The sequence below is a fragment of the Paramisgurnus dabryanus genome, chromosome 19 (genome assembly GCF_030506205.2).
Source record: "Paramisgurnus dabryanus chromosome 19, PD_genome_1.1, whole genome shotgun sequence".
Classification (NCBI taxonomy): domain Eukaryota; kingdom Metazoa; phylum Chordata; class Actinopteri; order Cypriniformes; family Cobitidae; genus Paramisgurnus; species Paramisgurnus dabryanus.
Window position 1 is genome coordinate 31,787,844 of NC_133355.1, and position 18,023 is coordinate 31,805,866.

General features: G+C 41.9%; 1 long non-coding RNA gene and 2 other non-coding genes across 3 annotated transcripts; all 3 read right to left on the minus strand.

Annotated features, from left to right (window-relative positions):
- Positions 1-1,468: 1,468 nt before the first annotated feature.
- trnaq-cug (transfer RNA glutamine (anticodon CUG)) lies at positions 1,469-1,540 on the minus strand. Its single transcript has one exon. It is a non-coding gene; the product is annotated as a tRNA-Gln (tRNA).
- Positions 1,541-1,655: 115 nt separating this feature from the next.
- On the minus strand, positions 1,656-1,728 carry trnaf-gaa (transfer RNA phenylalanine (anticodon GAA)). The gene has a single exon. It is a non-coding gene; the product is annotated as a tRNA-Phe (tRNA).
- A 2,225-nt stretch (positions 1,729-3,953) lies between these two features.
- LOC135780075 (uncharacterized) lies at positions 3,954-7,954 on the minus strand. The gene is made up of 3 exons (XR_010544954.2): positions 7,720-7,954; positions 4,771-4,800; positions 3,954-4,343 (listed from the first exon to the last, which is right to left on the minus strand). It is a non-coding gene; the product is annotated as an uncharacterized lncRNA (long non-coding RNA).
- Between the last annotated feature and the right edge of the window lie 10,069 nt (positions 7,955-18,023).

The following is an 18,023-nucleotide window of genomic DNA, read 5'->3' on the forward strand; positions in this document are numbered from 1 at the left end:
AGTTTAATTTTCCAAACATATACACATTATATTAACAAATAATGACCGATATCTAATAACGAAGTAAACAAGACTTACCTATCGCTAACTCAAAGATGATAATAATAGCTGCCGGTGATTGGTTAAAAGTTTACCTCAGGAGAGAAACGCGATTGGTCAAAAGTGAGCCACAGGAGAGGAACGCGCGATTGGTCCAAAGTAAGCCATGGGAGTGAAACGCGATTGGTCAAAAGTAAGCCACAGAAGAGAAACGTGATTCGTCAAAAGTAAGCCACAGGGAGAAACGTGATTGGTCAAAAGTAAGCCACAGGAAGAAACGTGATTGGTCAAAAGTAAGCCACAGGAAGAAACGTGATTGGCTTATGCGGGCTTACTTTGGCTCACTCGGTGGGAAGCAGTAGGCGCAAGCGAGAGGTAGCGGGATCGATGCCCACATTCTCCACGTGGTTGACACTTGTTGCTAAATTCTCTGATGTTACAGACCCGCGGCGTGCCCTCTCTGTGGGTGCTTCTGCGGTTCACACTTGCAGAAAAGGGCTTCACTTTGGCTCCAGATTTTACATTTTGCCTCAAAAAGCCAACAGGTCCCAGTGTCGGTCCTCAGTATGGCACCTGAGCACACACATGAACGTCTTCTATAAGGATGTTACTTCACAAAGCAACATGGAGCTTTACATTCCAAGAGCGTTTTGTTGCCATTAAAAATTGGAATCACTTTCTTTCTATGTTCATTTGTCTTCCTGTCATTTCTGGTAAGGTATTTTTATTGCATTTCATTATCAGATTGTACATGTGAGCTGTGTGTTTCCTTTGGCCTGTACACATGAGCTGTGTGTTTTCTTTAGCCAAAACGTCGATGGATTTTTCATTTATCCTAAGGTTTCGTACATGTTTAATTTGCTTCCTTGTAATGTGCTTGTGGTTGCTGAAATTTGGCACATTGTGTCTTGTTGGCCCACCGTCAGGGTGAACAGAAAACAGTGCTCAATGTTGCTTGAATTAACTCCTTTTTCGTCTACAGCCTGAGTGCTCTGGTAGAAAGGCTTAAAGCAACACCAAAGAGTTTTTTTTACCTTAAAATAACGCTTCCAAAACAGTTTCAGTCGTTCATCCACTCTAAACAGGGTGAACAGCACTTTCACATTCGCTTTGCAGCCCTCTATCGGCCAAAACCGCACTAAAGAAGTTTCCAAACGTCGGGTAGTGGTCCTGTAGTCCGAGTGAATACTACAAAAACTTGCTTTACGGCAGACCTACAATCCAATCAGAGCCAGCTATGCCTCAGTATTTATGACAGTGGGTAATGGACAATTACGCTTCTAACCTATAGGGGGAGCAAAGAGCCAAAACTCTTTGGTGTTGCCTTAAAGGGCGGGGGATTGTTTTGGCGGTAACAAACACTGTTCCCGGGGTAACAAACACTGTTCCCTTGGACACGGTTCTGCTTGGAAACCACAAAACATCCAATAGGTCCCACCGAGATTTGAACTCGGATCGCTGGATTCAGAGTCCAGAGTGCTAACCATTACACCATGGAACCACGGTTTGCTTTTGCACCTGACTCCCTGGGTCACGGAGAAAAGGACACTCGGACAGGGACTGTCAGGTAAGCCGCAGTGAGTCGGCTAAACAAAACCTTAAGAATTGCCCCTTATTGCTGAAACCCGGGATCGAACCAGGGACCTTTAGATCTTCAGTCTAATGCTCTCCCAACTGAGCTATTTCGGCCCCAACGGCTTATGTGGCAGAAATGTCCACAAGAAATCACACCATTAACACGGTCAGCCAGAGGAGGTAGAATAAAACGCTTGGCCCGTACGGGGATCGAACCCGCGACGTTATTAGCACCACGCTCTAACCAACTGAGCTAACCGACCACGCGTTTACACGTGGAACTGCGCATGTCTCTGACAAAACTGACATGAATGTTTCATAGTGTAGCAGCAACAAGAAGCAAAGCGAGAGACGGGCTCGTCCGGGATTTGAAGAATCATACCCCTAGACCAACGAGCCAAGGCGTACTACCTCGTTGCTATGCCGCTGTGAAACATGTGACCACAACATAGTCACCATGTCCTCAGGCAGTTCCTTGGGATGGGCCTGTTGGGTCCTGCTACTCTGATTAGCCACAATGAGCCAACCTGCCCTAGTGTTGGGCTGGTGTCAAAATAAGCACTTATCGATATTAGTACATGTTAATTGCTTGAAATTTGAAATGGTGTGAAAGAACTTGACTGGTCTGCACAAATCCCAGACCTGTACCCAGCTGAACACCTTTGTTATGACTTACAGGCTCTGAGCCAAACACTCATCACCCAATCCTATCAATGATTTGTTCCCAGGGTCACAGTCATTTCTGCACAGAAAAAGCCCTTTTTGCAAAACTGCTGCAGCATAGATGGAAACAAAATACTGTGACAAGGTCTGTATTGTATAGCATTAATATTTGTTTTGTTTGGAAAAACTGGAATAGTTAAACATGTTAATTTTTCTTGACGCCATTTCAGCATCTATGGCTATATTCATGGCGAGAACTGGTTATTGGCAACGCCAAAAATGCAGGTTAGGTGAATTGGAGATGTCAAATTGCCCTTCCCTCGGTATGTGTCTGTGTATAGATCAAGGTGTGTATAGTTTTTGTACTGTGGAAGGAAACCCAAAAACGCAGTGCCCATTCCACGTTGACTCAAGGGGAACATGTAAACTCCACACAGAATGGCCTCCTGACCCAGCCAGGGCTTGAACAGGAGACCTTCTTGCTGTGAGACAACAGTGCTCTGTTTGGGATGGCCACTGTGTTGCCCCAAACATCTTTATTAGAAGGGGCATCCCAATACTTAGTGTACGTTGTAACGTCAAGTAACATCTAAGAAGCCATGTCTTTATCACATTTTCCAAGTGTTGATTTTAGATTGGCAGAAAATTCTGATGAATCATCCGTAAACTAAATTGGACACCATGCATCACTAGCCTGGTTCTATATTTAACTCTCATAGCTCCAGGCACATCAGGGTACCTACCCAGGCCCAGTAGACAGGATGCTTTGTCTTTCCTGGCCAAGAGGGAGTAGGACGAATAGCCTGGTTTATTTTTCATGTTGAGTCAGGGCTGGACTGGTAATTTGGCATATAACACTTGTACATTGCGCAATGCAGTCCGTTGCTTTCTTTCTTTGGTTCATATTTGTTTTAATGTAATTCATTAATGACGCTAAAGGCGCGGTTACAATTTACTGCATTTTTCAGAAAAGTTAGCGTAAGATGTTTTTTTTTTTCGGACAGACCGGCCCAGGAGACACCTAATCAGCAGCCCATTGGTTCTTTTTTATTTGACATTTGGCTAGCCCAATCCAGGGCTGGACTGGGACAAAAAATTGGCCCTGGCATTTTGGCCCAGACAGGCCCACTACATAGGATCACAAATCTTTGTGCAACCTTGACTACCAACTCCATATAATGATTAAGTAGAAAGGTATAAGAGCTGACACGTGACATTACAAAAATGTAAGCGCTGTAAAAGGCTTTGCAGGTTTTAAAAATAATAGTATTAGCCAGTGAGTGCAGAATGTTTAAACTAACCATTTTGAACACCTGATAACACTGAGACCTGATAAATGTTACAATGAAATCGCAGTCTCGCCGCTGAGCCACGAGTCCCATTACAGTGTTTGCAGAATATTTTGATCACTTTTTTTCTGAACACCTTTTACCAATTCCAGAACACAGTAATTTTGAAAGAACTTGACTGGTCCCCAAGGACGTTGGCCCACCGGGCATTTTTAATAAACATACATAAGTTATATATATATATATATATATATATATATATATATATATATATATATATATATATATATATATATATATATATAAATTGCATCTCTGTATTAAACAGCTAAACTCTTAATTACACTATACATTCAAAAATTTTGTTTAAGTTATTTTCCTTACGCATTTTCTGTTTTTATAAAGAAAGATACTGTACAGTATATGCAGTACTAATTTTTAGTAACTTTTACATGTGTCTGAAATGATGAAAAGAAATCACAATGCATTTAAAGACAATTCATGAACAATCTATTAAATAGAATGACAATTTACACAAGTTGATTGTACATTTGTTTTGTACAGGTATTTAAATTTAAGCATATATTTTATAAATTAAAGTCACTGTGTGCTTAATGGCAAAAGGGTATTGAACATTGAAGAGTCATTCCACAGCCTGTGATGTCAATGTCTTCCACATATTATGTTCACATTGTCCATTATAAAGTTGATACTTTCAGCTTTGAGAGGATCAGGAGAGCCGTTGAACACTATGGTTGGTGTGGGACCTTTGGGTTCCTGTAAAACAAACATTTCACCTTTTAAGTGCTTTTTACCAATTAACAGAAGCCATCAAATAGACTTAAAATTACCCCATAATAACACAAATAAAGTATGACAACTAGGCAAGCGACACTCAAAACCAACAAGACTCATAATAATTGATGTGGAGCTGTATGCTATTTAAGGGTAAACAGAGTAATATTTTTATATTTGCATTGAATGTTACTTTAAATGAAGTGCCTCAAATGCTAATGATATTACATAAGACTATACTTACACTATTTACACAGTAAAGAAAGCTGGGATTTTCTTGAAATAATGCTTGCAATAACATAAGTGCAGCATTCCTCACCAGACCTACAAAGATAAAAATAATTGTACATTAGGTACAGAAATCAATTACAGGGACATTTTACTCAAAATAGAAAACTCACTCACTCACTCGTTATTTCAAACGTTCACGGCTTTCTTTCTTCAGCAAAACACAAACACAAAAAAGATTTAGAAGAATGTCTGTAACCGAACAACGCTGGTAGCAATTTAATGGACACAAAACCATTGAGAACCATTGAGGGTCAATGGGCACCATTGTTGTTCGATTACCATACTTTTTCTTCTGTTGTGTTCTGCTGAAGAAAGTGACGACAATTTTCATTTGTGGGTAAACCTTAACTTTTTCTCAGCCAGCGTCTCTTAATTAACAAGTTAACTCTTCAATGGCAAGGAAAAAGTTAATACTAACATTATTTTAATATTTTCACTTATACAATTTATAGGTGCTAGAACCTTTACATTGACAATGCAAATAAGGCTACTGTGGGATTTGATTTTGTTTTACTAATCGTGCTGTTTATAATCTTAATTCATGTGTAGTGTTACAATAATGATTCCTGTGCTGAGTACAAAAAAGCTGTCTGTGTGTGTGAAAGTTGAGAGGCTGTGGTTTCGGTTGGGGGAGAAATCAGCAAACGCTGATAACAAAGCCCTGAAGGGAAAACACGCAGAACAGATGGTTTCAATAAACAAGTTGTTTGCTTTATAACTATGTTATATTTAGAGAAAGTGAAAATTAGTATGTTTAACTAATGAATGCATTTAACCAATTCATGAACAATGGAGTATTGATTGTGTTGTTGAATAATTATGTTTTACATATTTACTGCCTACATTTCATGCTGATTGCCAAAAGTGTTAAAGTTACAAAGATGTCCAAATAAGGACTGTGGAAATTGATTTTGTTCCATTTTATATTTCTTTAATTAATCATTTTATTCTATAAACATTGTGTGTTATATATATGCACTGAGCTATTATGTAAAAATGAGGTGTTTGTGTTTGAGAGTGGAAAGTTACCAGCTTTTGTGTGTGTGTGTACAAGCTGCAAAGAGGATTAGCTAGGAATGTACGTCTGGAAATGATCAAGATAAAAGAGGCCTGAGGGGGAAAAGCAAACAGGCAACCATGTTATTAACCAATGCTTTAATATTCACAGGATAAAATATGCAATGTATTTCTTACTTAATCAGTATTAATCATTGAATAATTGATGTAATAAATATAAGATGTTGTCTTTGATAAATGTGTATTAACCAATGAAATGAAGGTTGCATACAGAATAACCTAATGGGGGCATGGCAGCTCAACCTTGAAGAACAGAATCTCCTGTGCTTGTTCTTTGTGTGTGTGTGTGTGTGTGTGTGTGTGTGTGTGTGTGTGTGTGTGTGTGTGTGTGTGTGTGTGTGTGTGTGTGTGTGTGTGTGTGTGTGTGTGTGTGTGTGTGTGTGTGTGTGTGTGTGTGTGTTTTCTTCCCTAACTGATGGTGTTTTAATAATGATTAAAGTGTTTGCTTAGAAGTAGTATTGCAGTAAAAGATTTAATATGTGTTTATCTATCTAAAGAAGTTAATGTGTGCCTTATTCATATAACCAATTTTACGAATAATGAAATTATGTTATGATATTGAAATGTGTTTTACATAATAATCACTTTCATCTTACAGCTTGTGTTTTTTATGAATAAATGAATGTTTTATTAATGATTTGTTTTTATGAAAGCATTATAATATGCTATGTGAAGTCAACCATATGTGAAGTGGAGGAGTACTAGGGAGGAAGTGACGGACTGCATGGCTCTCACGCCGGTTTCACACCGCATGCGTGAGCAGCGCGTAAGCAGCGCGTGTTTTTTTCGGCACCCATGTTAACAAGTTAAAGCATGTACACCGCACGCGTGAGCAGCGCGTGCCTGCGTGGCAGGAGCGTCGCTGAAGCAGCAGTGCTGCTATAGTTTCGGCGTCGGCTCTATTTTTGCTGCGCTGCTCACGCTCAATTAAAGTGACAGGGCATTGTTTATAGTTTAAATGGTCGTGGATTGACGCGAAAAAGGGTAATTTTACAATAAAATCACGAATGTGAAGCTAAGTGTGTTTGAAACAGTCATGACTTTGAGCAATTTAAAAGAAAGCAATGAAATATTAACACACTGTTGCCAGAAGACTGTGTTCATTCACTTTCTGCCCAGCAAATGAGTCCTCATCTATCTTAATAATCTTCAGAGAAATAGATTAATCTATAAATTTAAATCTTATGCTTAAACTGTTGAAGGGAAACACGATCGACTGCTATATGCCGTCAATCACTGAGTGAATTCTTTATTTTATCGTAAAACTTCAGAGAAACAGATTTTATAATGTGCCATGGGCTTTTTATGTCTATAATTGTGTTTTGTGTCTATATCTGTCATTACATGGACCAGAACAGCATGAAAACAATGTGGATTAAACAAATCACAGTTATATAAATTACACTGACCTTCAAAAAGCGTCTTAAAGAGGTTTTGCTCATAAATGCATGTAAAATAAAGTAATATGAACTTTTTTTTTATACTGTTATTTAAACTGCACAGTATGTGCTGCAAACGCAGCCGGTGTAAAAGCACAATGGCCACGCGCAGCAAACGCTCTCCTCACGCGCTGCTCACGCTACGCATACGCGTTGCTCACGCATGCGGTGTGAAACAGGCGTCAGGGATGAGTGGAGAACAGTTTGTTTTTTCTTTGTCTGTGTGTGTCTATCTTCGCCTGCAGGCTGAAACTGGGTGTGGTAAGGGAGTCAGATTCACGAGGAAAAGCAGCCTTTGTGGGTGGAGATTCTAAGAAGAAGATCGACGTCACATACTCTACAAATAATTGTTTCCCCAAATGCTGGGGGTTAGTCGCTTGCCGATTGTGGCCTTGAGACTACCCAGCGCGCTGTAAAACTTTTTCATATCTGATCAATAAATAGTTTAATTTTAATACTGTGCCTTTCCTCTAATTATGAACATGCAATGGACGCCTTAAAGTCCAACACTACTTTACACTGGGCAAAGAACAAGCATATGATGTAGTTACCTTCTGTGCTTTCCTCTGCTGTTCCAATGAGATTGGCGTAGAGATGTTTTTTACTTCATTCTTTTGCACTCCTGATGATGTTTGGGGCCATTTTATTTGGAGATGTTTCCATGTTCTTCACCAAGTCTGTTCCAAACCTCATTGTCATTCCATGCAGCATCTTAAAACACAAAATCTTTATATATACACTTTCAGACAAACAAGTTCCTTAAAGTCTACATTAACTTGAGGTTGCAATTGACTAGTGATGTATTTTTCAAAACACTGAGACAGTCGGAACTGAGACTACATTAACCACAATGCAACGCGTTCATTGAGAAAAACTCTGATAAGGCGAAAGGAAGCCTGTGACGACATGTTCGTAGTAAGCCTCGTCAGGTGTGCGCGTTAGAGTTCGGTGAGGAGTTTATGAATGAAACGGCGTGAAGGGTGAACGGAAGAAAGGTTGTTTTATGACTGAAGTTACAGATACAGATCCCGCTGGCTGCACGGCTAAGAGTTTTGGGACACGCTTGGCAATCACATCGCAGTGTTTATCGGTGCTGGAAAAGCTGACGTGATTATTGCCGCGATGCTGCGGAAAAGAAGGCAGACAACAGATTGCGGTGGTACTGAGAGGTGCATGCCGGCTGCTCTACAGTGAAGTGTTGGGATAATCATTATTGCCAATCCTAAAGGATACTTTCCCTGCTGTGTTTGGGCATGGCGGCTGGAGTTGACCATTGCCTGGATGTCGTGAGTTTGTTTGCTCTTCTGAAGCAGTATATGAACTATCTGTGCAACTGACTTCAGGTAGGACTGAAACTGTTTAAGATTAAAACTGTCTACCTTCGTCACGTCATACACACACACGAACACAAACACTAACGTGACTCTATGATCCCTATGAACAATTAATTGTGCAACAGTCTAAAAAGGAACTCTTTAATATGCTTTATTTCATGAGATGTGACATTGAGATATGGTGTGTTATTATGTGATATAGGAATTAGGATATTTGTTTTGATAATATGACTTAAATGAAAATATTTGATTTATATATATTTGGTATCTGAAAATATTTTGAATGTTTTTGTTCTTGAGATTATTACATTATTATGATTTCATTTGTGGTGTATTTGGAATGAACTTATGTTTATTTCTGAGTGAAGAGCAGAATTTGAAAACTGCCACTAGCACTAGAGGTCCAAGTCGAAATGACTAGTTGAATAAAAGACTCTGGACTACTGAATGACAATTCTGTGCGGTTTAATTTACAAACAATAAGCAGTAACGTCACAGAAAATGGCGCCCGAACAGGGACTTGAAACCAACGGTTAACATGCTTTGGTTATCTTGGTTCATTAATTGATGTATTTTCTTTATTTTGTTTGCCTTGTAAGATTTAGTGAAGACGGTAAAGAGCTGTTAAAACTTGTACTTTATATGAATGAATGCATTTAACTGGATGGGTATAAAGTGCATTACTATGTAACTGGAAATTCATTTTAATGTGGGTTTACCTTACCCGATGATGTAAAGTGAATATGTTCAGAACTTGGATGTGATAAGTTTGTTTGTAAGAAGGTTAAGTTGATTTGTGAAGTATAACATTTGATTATCATACACTTACTTATATATATATTTTTTTATTTATATATATATATATATATATATATATATATATATATATAATTATTATTATTTTTTTTTCTCATCAAAAATTGACAAAATACTTAATATATCACACCTTGAACACATCAAACATAGTGTATATGCTACACTGCAAATAATATGGCAGATAGTTTACACCCTACAATATCCTTACTGGACATGGATGTCCCAGAGGTTACAACTCCAGTCTGGCCACCTGTCCCACAAACTCGGTTGCCCAAATATCCCTCTACCCATGTCCAATCCAGTATTTTACAATCAGGGCCTCATGTACAATTTGATCCATTACTTAGTGGCTGTAGTACCCCTAGGCCAGACTTGGCATGGAATTACGATTGTCATGATTTCGGTCTTATTGGCCGCTTTTGTCTTTGTTTCACCATGTGTTGTGTTGTGTTTATGTTTTGACAGCTCCACACGTGCGCGCCTTCCACCTGGTGACCTCATTATCTCCGACTCTTCTCACCGGCGTCCCACACCTGATCCTTATTATTCGACCATCCGGTTTGATTTAAATTCCCCTCGTTTCCTCTGTTCTTTGCAAGTTCGTCTTTGTATGTACCTGCCCACTAGCTTGTCTAGTTCTAGTCCTGTCGTGTTTTAGTTTCTGTCTCTTGTTCTCGATTTTGGATTGCTCACCGTGCTCTCTGCTGCCTTTACCCCTTTAGATTCCCCGCCCCGCTGTCAGTCTCTCCCGAGTGGTGTGTCACCGTCAAGCCTCTGTGTACTCTCTGTCTGTGGATTCTCCGAGCGCCAGTCTACCGCTTGCGCTGTCCAGCAGCAGTGCGCTCTCGGGCGCGTAATTCTGCATAAGACTCGGACTGCCGCTGTGCGCTGTCCAGCACAGACTCTGCTGAAGACTCTGACCGCCTCTCTCTCTCTCTGTGCCCCGCCAGGATTTCATCTCAGAGGTTTTCGGATGTGCGAGTGGACGTTCTACGGCTGTGCTGTGTTTCCCACCCTAAGCCTTTCCCGAAGGGATTCCGTTGAGCCTGTCTCGCCTGTGTTGTCTCCTCCTCGCATACATCACCACGAACACAGAGTGTCTTCTTTTATACATATTGACTTTCACATTTGTGTCATCCCTTATACATATACACTGAGTGTCATCTCCTACACATTTTAATAAACACCTCTGCGCTGGGATCCTTGTGTTTGTCGTTCCTAACAGGACGAACTTGCCAGTTATGGATCCCGCGGAGGTTGACGCGCTCCGGAAGGCACTCACTCAGCAAGGCTCATGGTTAGGCCAACACTCGGCCCGTCTCACCACCACTTCACAGTCTGATGCTCTCCAGGACGAGATTGCGGTCCATGATCTTCCTCCCTCTCTAGAGGCCATAATTGATTTAGCTCTCCGGGTCGAGGGCCGGAGGCTACTTCTTAATCAGCGCCGCTCTCTCCGCCAGCGGGTCATCATGGACGAGCCCATGGTGTCGTCCTCTTCCTCGATCTCACCACCTATCGAGCCTGAGCCTATGCCCCCTGTGAGTCTCTCTGTGTCTGGTAATCGTCGTGAGGAGATTGTGTTGCATATTCTTCATGCTTCTCTATCTCCCATTATTTTAGGGCATGGTTGGCTAGCGCAACACAACCCTCACGTTGATTGGCAGCATAGTGTCATTTTGTCTTGGTCTCAGTCTTGTCATGTGTCTTGTCTTGGTTCTGCTGTTTCTGGTTCTGTTCTCTCTCTTCCTCAGGTTCCGGCGGTCGATTTGACCGGAGTCCCAGCGAGTATGCGGATATCGCTCAGGTGTTTAGTAAAGCCCGGGCCACCTCCCTTCCTCCTCACCGGCCATATGATTGTGCTATTGATCTCCTCCCCAACACTTCTCCGCCTAAGGGTAGACTTTATTCTTTATCAGGTCCTGAGAGAGAGGCTATGGACCAGTATATCAATGAAGCCCTGCGTGCCGGTCTTATCCGTCCCTCCACCTCGCCCGCAGGGGCGGGGTTTTTCTTTGTTGGCAAGAAAGACGGCTCCCTGCGCCCTTGTATTGATTATAGGGGTTTAAATGACATTACTGTTAAGAATAGGTACCCCCTTCCTTTAATGTCTACTGCGTTTGAGCTCCTGCAGGGGGCGCAGTTCTTTACCAAGCTAGATTTACGCAACGCCTATCATCTGGTGCGAATAAGAGAGGGAGATGAATGGAAGACAGCCTTTAACACCCCTACCGGACACTTTGAGTACTGCGTTCTGCCGTTCGGCCTTTGTAACGCCCACTCTGTCTTCCAGACTCTGGTCAATGATGTGCTGAGAGACATGATTAATAAGTTTGTCTTTGTGTACATAGATGATATTCTCATCTTTTCTCCCTCTATGCAGGAACACACTCAGCATGTCCGCCGAGTCTTACGCCGGTTGTTAGAGAATAAGCTGTATGTCAAGGCGGAGAAGTGCGAATTCCATCGTAAGTCAGTTTCGTTCCTGGGTTTTGTTGTTGCCCCCGGTGAGATCCGTCCTGACCCAGCCAAGATCAAAGCGGTGGCCGAATGGCCAGTCCCCGACTCCCGTAAGGATTTATTAAGATTTCTGGGTTTTGCCAATTTTTACCGGCGGTTTATCAGAAATTATGGTCAGATTGCTCAACCTCTTACTGCTCTCACTTCCACTAAGGAGAGGTTTGTCTGGAATTCCAGTGCTCAGGAGGCCTTTGATAATTTAAAGTCCCGGTTTATCTCTGCTCCTGTTCTCTCTATTCCAGATCCGGCTGCTCAATTTATTGTGGAGGTAGATGCTTCGGATGTCGGGGTAGGCGCCGTTTTGTCTCAGCGGTCTGCAAAGGATGGCAAGGTGCATCCCTGTGCCTTCTTCTCCCATCGGTTAAACCCAGCAGAGCGAAATTATGACATAGGCAATCGGGAGCTGCTGGCGGTCAGACTGGCTTTGGGTGAGTGGCGTCACTGGTTAGAGGGGACCTCGGAGCCCTTTCTGGTCTGGACGGATCATAAGAATCTCGAATACATCCGTTCAGCCAGGAGGTTATCTTCTCGTCAGGCTCGTTGGGCGCTCTTCTTTGACAGATTCAACTTCACCCTCTCGTACCGGCCCGGTTCCAAGAATACAAAGCCCGATGCTCTCTCTCGTTTGTTCGAAAGCCCCGGTTCTGCTGGGGACGAAACCATCCTCCCGGAGGGGCGGGTGGTGGGTGCCCTGCGCTGGGGAATAGAACAACGGGTGAGACGGGCCGGCCGGGAGGGGGAAGTGCCAGAGGGGTGCCCAGCGGGTCGATTGTGGGTTCCGAATGCGCTTCGCTCCGAGGTCATCCGGTGGGGTCACGAGTCCAAGTTTGTTTGCCATCCGGGTGTTCGGAGAACGTTGGCTACTGTACGTCAGCGTTTTTGGTGGCCCTCTATGGGTCCCGATGTCAGACAGTTTGTGTTAGCCTGTCAGGTTTGTGCCCGTAATAAGGCCTCTCATCAAGCCCCCATTGGTCTGCTTAAACCATTACCCATTCCCTCTCGTCCTTGGTCACATATCGCCATCGATTTTGTAACCAATTTGCCTAGTTCTAAGGGAAACACTGTAGTTTTGACCATTGTCGACCGCTTCTCCAAGGCGGCTCACTTTGTCCCTTTGCCCAAATTGCCCACTGCTAAGGAAACTGCCCAGGTTATGATCGAGCACGTCTTTCGCTTACATGGTCTGCCCACAGACGTTGTTTCAGATAGGGGTCCTCAGTTTATTTCTCGTTTCTGGCAGGAATTTTGTAGACAAATAGGCTCCACAGCTAGCTTGTCTTCAGGGTATCATCCTCAGACCAACGGGCAATGTGAACGGGCTAACCAAGATTTAGGTAGAGCTCTCCGCTGTCTGACATCGCAATATCTGAGCTCCTGGTGCCAACAGTTACCCTGGGTTGAATACGCCCATAATTCTCTCCCTGTTTCTTCCCTTAACATGTCCCCTTTTGAGGCGTCCATGGGGTTTCAGCCCCCTTTATTCCCATCACAGGAACCTGATGCGGTGGTTCCGTCTGCGCTAGCTTTTGTCCGTCGATGCAAACGCACCTGGAGAAAGGCTAGATTTACATTACGCCAGGTTTCCAGATGAACCAAAGCCGCGGCCGACCGTCACCGTAGAACCGCGCCCCCTTTTATCTGTGAGCAGAAAGTATGGCTTTCGTCCAAGGATTTACCTCTCCGTGAGCCTTCTCGCAAGCTGGTTCCACGATTCCTTGGGCCATACAGCATTGTTAAGGTTATTAATCCTGTGACGGTCAGGCTCAGATTGCCCCCAGCACTCGGTCGGGTTCATCCAGTTTTTCATGTGTCTAAACTGAAGCCTGTGTATTTTTCCCACCTTAATCCTGTTCCCTCTGCCCCCACCCCTCCCACCCCTCAGCTTATAGATGGTGCCCCTGTATATTCAGTTAAGTCTTTACTGGATGTGCGTCGCCGGGGTAGGGGATTTCAATATCTCCTTGACTGGGAAGGATATGGTCCGGAGGAGAGGTGTTGGGTACCGGCCCGGGACATCCTGGACCCTGGGCTGATAGAGGATCTCCGCCGGCGACGGGGTGAGCCTCCTCATGGACCGCCCGGTGGCGGTCGTGGGGGGGGGTCCTGTCATGATTTCGGTCTTATTGGCCGCTTTTGTCTTTGTTTCACCATGTGTTGTGTTGTGTTTATGTATTGACAGCTCCACACGTGCGCGCCTTCCACCTGGTGACCTCATTATCTCCGACTCTTCTCACCGGCGTCCCACACCTGATCCTTATTATTCGCCCATCCGGTTTGATTTAAATTCCCCTCATTTCCTCTGTTCTTTGCAAGTTCGTCTTTGTATGTACCTGCCCGCTAGCTTGTCTAGTTCTAGTCCTGTCATGTTTTAGTTTCTGTCTCTTGTTCTCGATTTTGGATTGCTCACCGTGCTCTCTGCTGCCTTTACCCCTTTAGATTCCCCGCCCCGCTGTCAGTCTCTCCCGAGTGGTGTGTCACCGTCAAGCCTCTGTGTACTCTCTGTCTGTGGATTCTCCGAGCGCCAGTCTACAGCTTGCGCTGTCCAGCAGCAGTGCGCTCTCGGGCGCGTAATTCTGCATAAGACTCGGACTGCCGCTGAGCGCTGTCCAGCACAGACTCTGCTGAAGACTCTGACCGCCTCTCTCTCTCTCTGTGCCCCGCCAGGATTTCATCTCAGAGGTTTTCGGATGTGCGAGTGGACGTTCTACGGCTGTGCTGTGTTTCCCACCCTAAGCCTTTCCCGAAGGGATTCCGTTGAGCCTGTCTCGCCTGTGTTGTCTCCTCCTCGCATACATCACCACGAACACAGAGTGTCTTCTTTTATACATATTGACTTTCACATTTGTGTCATCCCTTATACATATACACTGAGTGTCATCTCCTACACATTTTAATAAACACCTCTGCGCTGGGATCCTTGTGTTTGTCGTTCCTAACAACGATAATAATGATGACCCTATGCAGCCGTGTACTCCATTTTCAGAAGAGGCCGCAACTAATGCTTCTTCAGTTTCTTTAGGTGGTGCCCAGTATGAGTTGCCTGCGACGGTTCCAACCCCGGCAAGGGAGATTGGACAAATTACTGTTCAGGTCCAAGATAACTGGAAAAAATTATTTGACTTTATGGGAAAACAGGAGGTGGCCTTAAGTACACTTACTAGTGAAGTAAAAGCCACTTCTTCTCAACATGAAAAGCAGTTAAAAAGTCTGTCTGAGAAAGTTGATAGCCACACACAACAAATCACAACAATTCAATTGATTACCAGACAACATTCTGAGACAGAGGCTGACCATATGGTTAAGACAATGAAGTTGTTAATCTCCGAGGAACTCAAACACATTGAGAAATCATTGTCATCAAATATTCGTTTTACAATGGAACAATTTCAACTGGAAATACAGCAAGATATGAAGATTGCACAGCAAAACTTTACAAAAAGATCTCACTCTCTGGACTTCTCAGCTTGAACTTCTAAGTGACAGAATAAATGAATTGTCAAGAGGCACGGATCCCCAAGGAAGGGAGGATGATCTTCACAATGATTCCTCGCCCCAGGCCAATGTGTGTCCCCCTATAAATGCTGTTGCTGTTAAGAGCGATCATCTAAAACTGAACTTTCCTACTTTTGGAAGAATTTCAGATGATTCAGATCCTTTGCCATATTTAACAAAATGTCAAGATTTCCTTGCATTACATCCTCTGTCTGATCTGGAGATCCTAGCCACTTTTCGGACAGTTTTACATGGCACCGCACGGGATTGGTGGGAGGTAGCCAGAGGCACAATAAATACTTGGAGTGAGTTTCAGTCTTCATTCCGGACTGCTTTCCTGTCAGAGGATTATGAAGATGAGCTTGCGGAGCGTGTCAGAATACGAACTCAAGGAGAGAGAGAGTCCATTAGAGACTTTGCTTTTACATACAGAGCACTGTGTAAAAGGTGGAAGCCTGCACTAACTGAGCCTGATCTGGTCAAGATGACTTTGAAAAATATGAAGCCTTATCTTGCTAGCCAACTGCAAGGTCGTGTAACAACTGTGGAGGAATTGGTACGACTAGAACAACAAATCGAGAAAGATCATGTCCAACAGTTACAATATGACTACAGATTGAGTTCAAAACATGGAAAAGTGGGTTTAAATGAAAATATTTGATTTATATATATTTGGTATCTGAAAATATTTTGAATGTTTTTGTTCTTGAGATTATTACATTATTATGATTTCATTTGTGGTGTATTTGGAATGAACTTATGTTTATTTCTGAGTGAAGAGCAGAATTTGAAAACTGCCACTAGCACTAGCGGTCCAAGTCGAAATGACTAGTTGAATAAAAGACTCTGGACTACTGAATGACAATTCTGTGCGGTTTAATTTACAAACAATAAGCAGTAACGTCACAACACAATGTTCAATAAAAAAATAGTGTGAAATATACATAATTTAAATTAAGTCCTCAAACACTTTAGTCTTTAGTGCTAAATTCTAAATGAAATACATAAGAATTATCGGTAACGCTTTAGATTACAGCCCGGAAAGTACTGCGTAAGTACAGCGAATTTACAGCGTATGTTTCTGTAACTATAGTGTACTTATGAAGTAGGTATGTGTAATTATAAGGGAACAATTTATAATATTGGGGAATAAAGGGGTAACAACCAGGATATATGCAGTAAAGTACTGCGTAAGTACAGCGAATTTACAGCATACATTTCTGTAATTATAGTTTACTTATGAAGTACATACGTGTAATTATAAGGGATCAATTTATAATATTTTTGGAATAAAGGGGTAACAACCAGGATATATGCAGTAAAGTACTGCGTAAGTACAGCGAATTTACTGCGTAAGTTTCTGTAATTATAGTTTACTTATGAAGTACGTATGTGTATTTATAAGGGAACAATTTATAATATTCGGGGAATAAAGGGGTAACAACCAGGATATATGCAGTAAAGTACTGCGTAAGTTCAGCGAATTTACAGCATACATTTCTGTAATTATAGTATACTTATAAAGTACATACGTGTAATTTTAAAAGAACAATTTATAATATTTGGGGAACAAAGGGGTAACAACCAGGAAAAATACAAATAATATATGCAGTATGTTATAACTAAGGGCTAATTATTTTAATATTACATGGCAACATAGACGTGGGAAATTACAAATTATTTATACAGTAAGTAACCTCTGGCTAACGATTCAAATATTAGGCCTACGTGATATGGTGTAGGCTACATGCAAAACAATTTTATGTTTGAGAGTAATTTAGCGAGAAAACACATTCACTGAATTGGCTCGATCATACTCTTTTCCACATATAGCTGGTGCGTGGTGATCACACTGGCGTCATCTGCTTTCACATGGATTCCACAAACTGCGCTGATTCAGAAGAGACCTCTGAGATGGTTGTAACGTACGCTGGGTCTTCATTCAATCATAGTCATACACCACATATATTTTTGAAATAATATAGGTATACAATATATTTAGGCCAAGTATTTTTTTAACCACGGGGTACCATATTTTTTCATTTCATGATGCATGTGATGGAGATTACTGAACAACAAAACTTGAAATTCAGTTGTGTTTATGCTATTTATTAGTACGATACAATTTATTTAGAATTTTCAATAAAGGTGTAAGGGTGGATTCACTACAGTGGTTCAGTCTGTAGGAATGCCAAAATGACTGAGAAATGTTAACAGCATGATATTATAAAACTGTGTATTTCTGGTCAATTATCACCCTTCTGCAACCTACTAACGACGGAAATAAGTGCAGTTATAATAGCAAGATATGTGGGAGAGCATTGCTATAATATAAATATATAAATTGCAATATCTAGCGTTTAAGTATTAACACTAAATCAAAACTAAACAACAGATTTGTAAATGAAAAGGTTTAGTAACAGTACTGACTTAAAGTAACAATTGAAATGATTACACTATAAATGCATGAAAGGGTACTTAATACAAACAATTAACTGTTTCCAATGTATGTGAGATATTACCTGATAAGATAGAGAACAGAGAAAGAAAGAAAGTTTAGATGAAAGAGAATCACCATTTAGAACTGGAATCTTAATGGCCTAAACCCAAGAACTCAGGTAAAGAAGAAAAGCAGAGGGAAGCAAGCAAAAGGCAAATGCAAAAAGGCAAAAGCCCAGAGCTCATGAAAACCA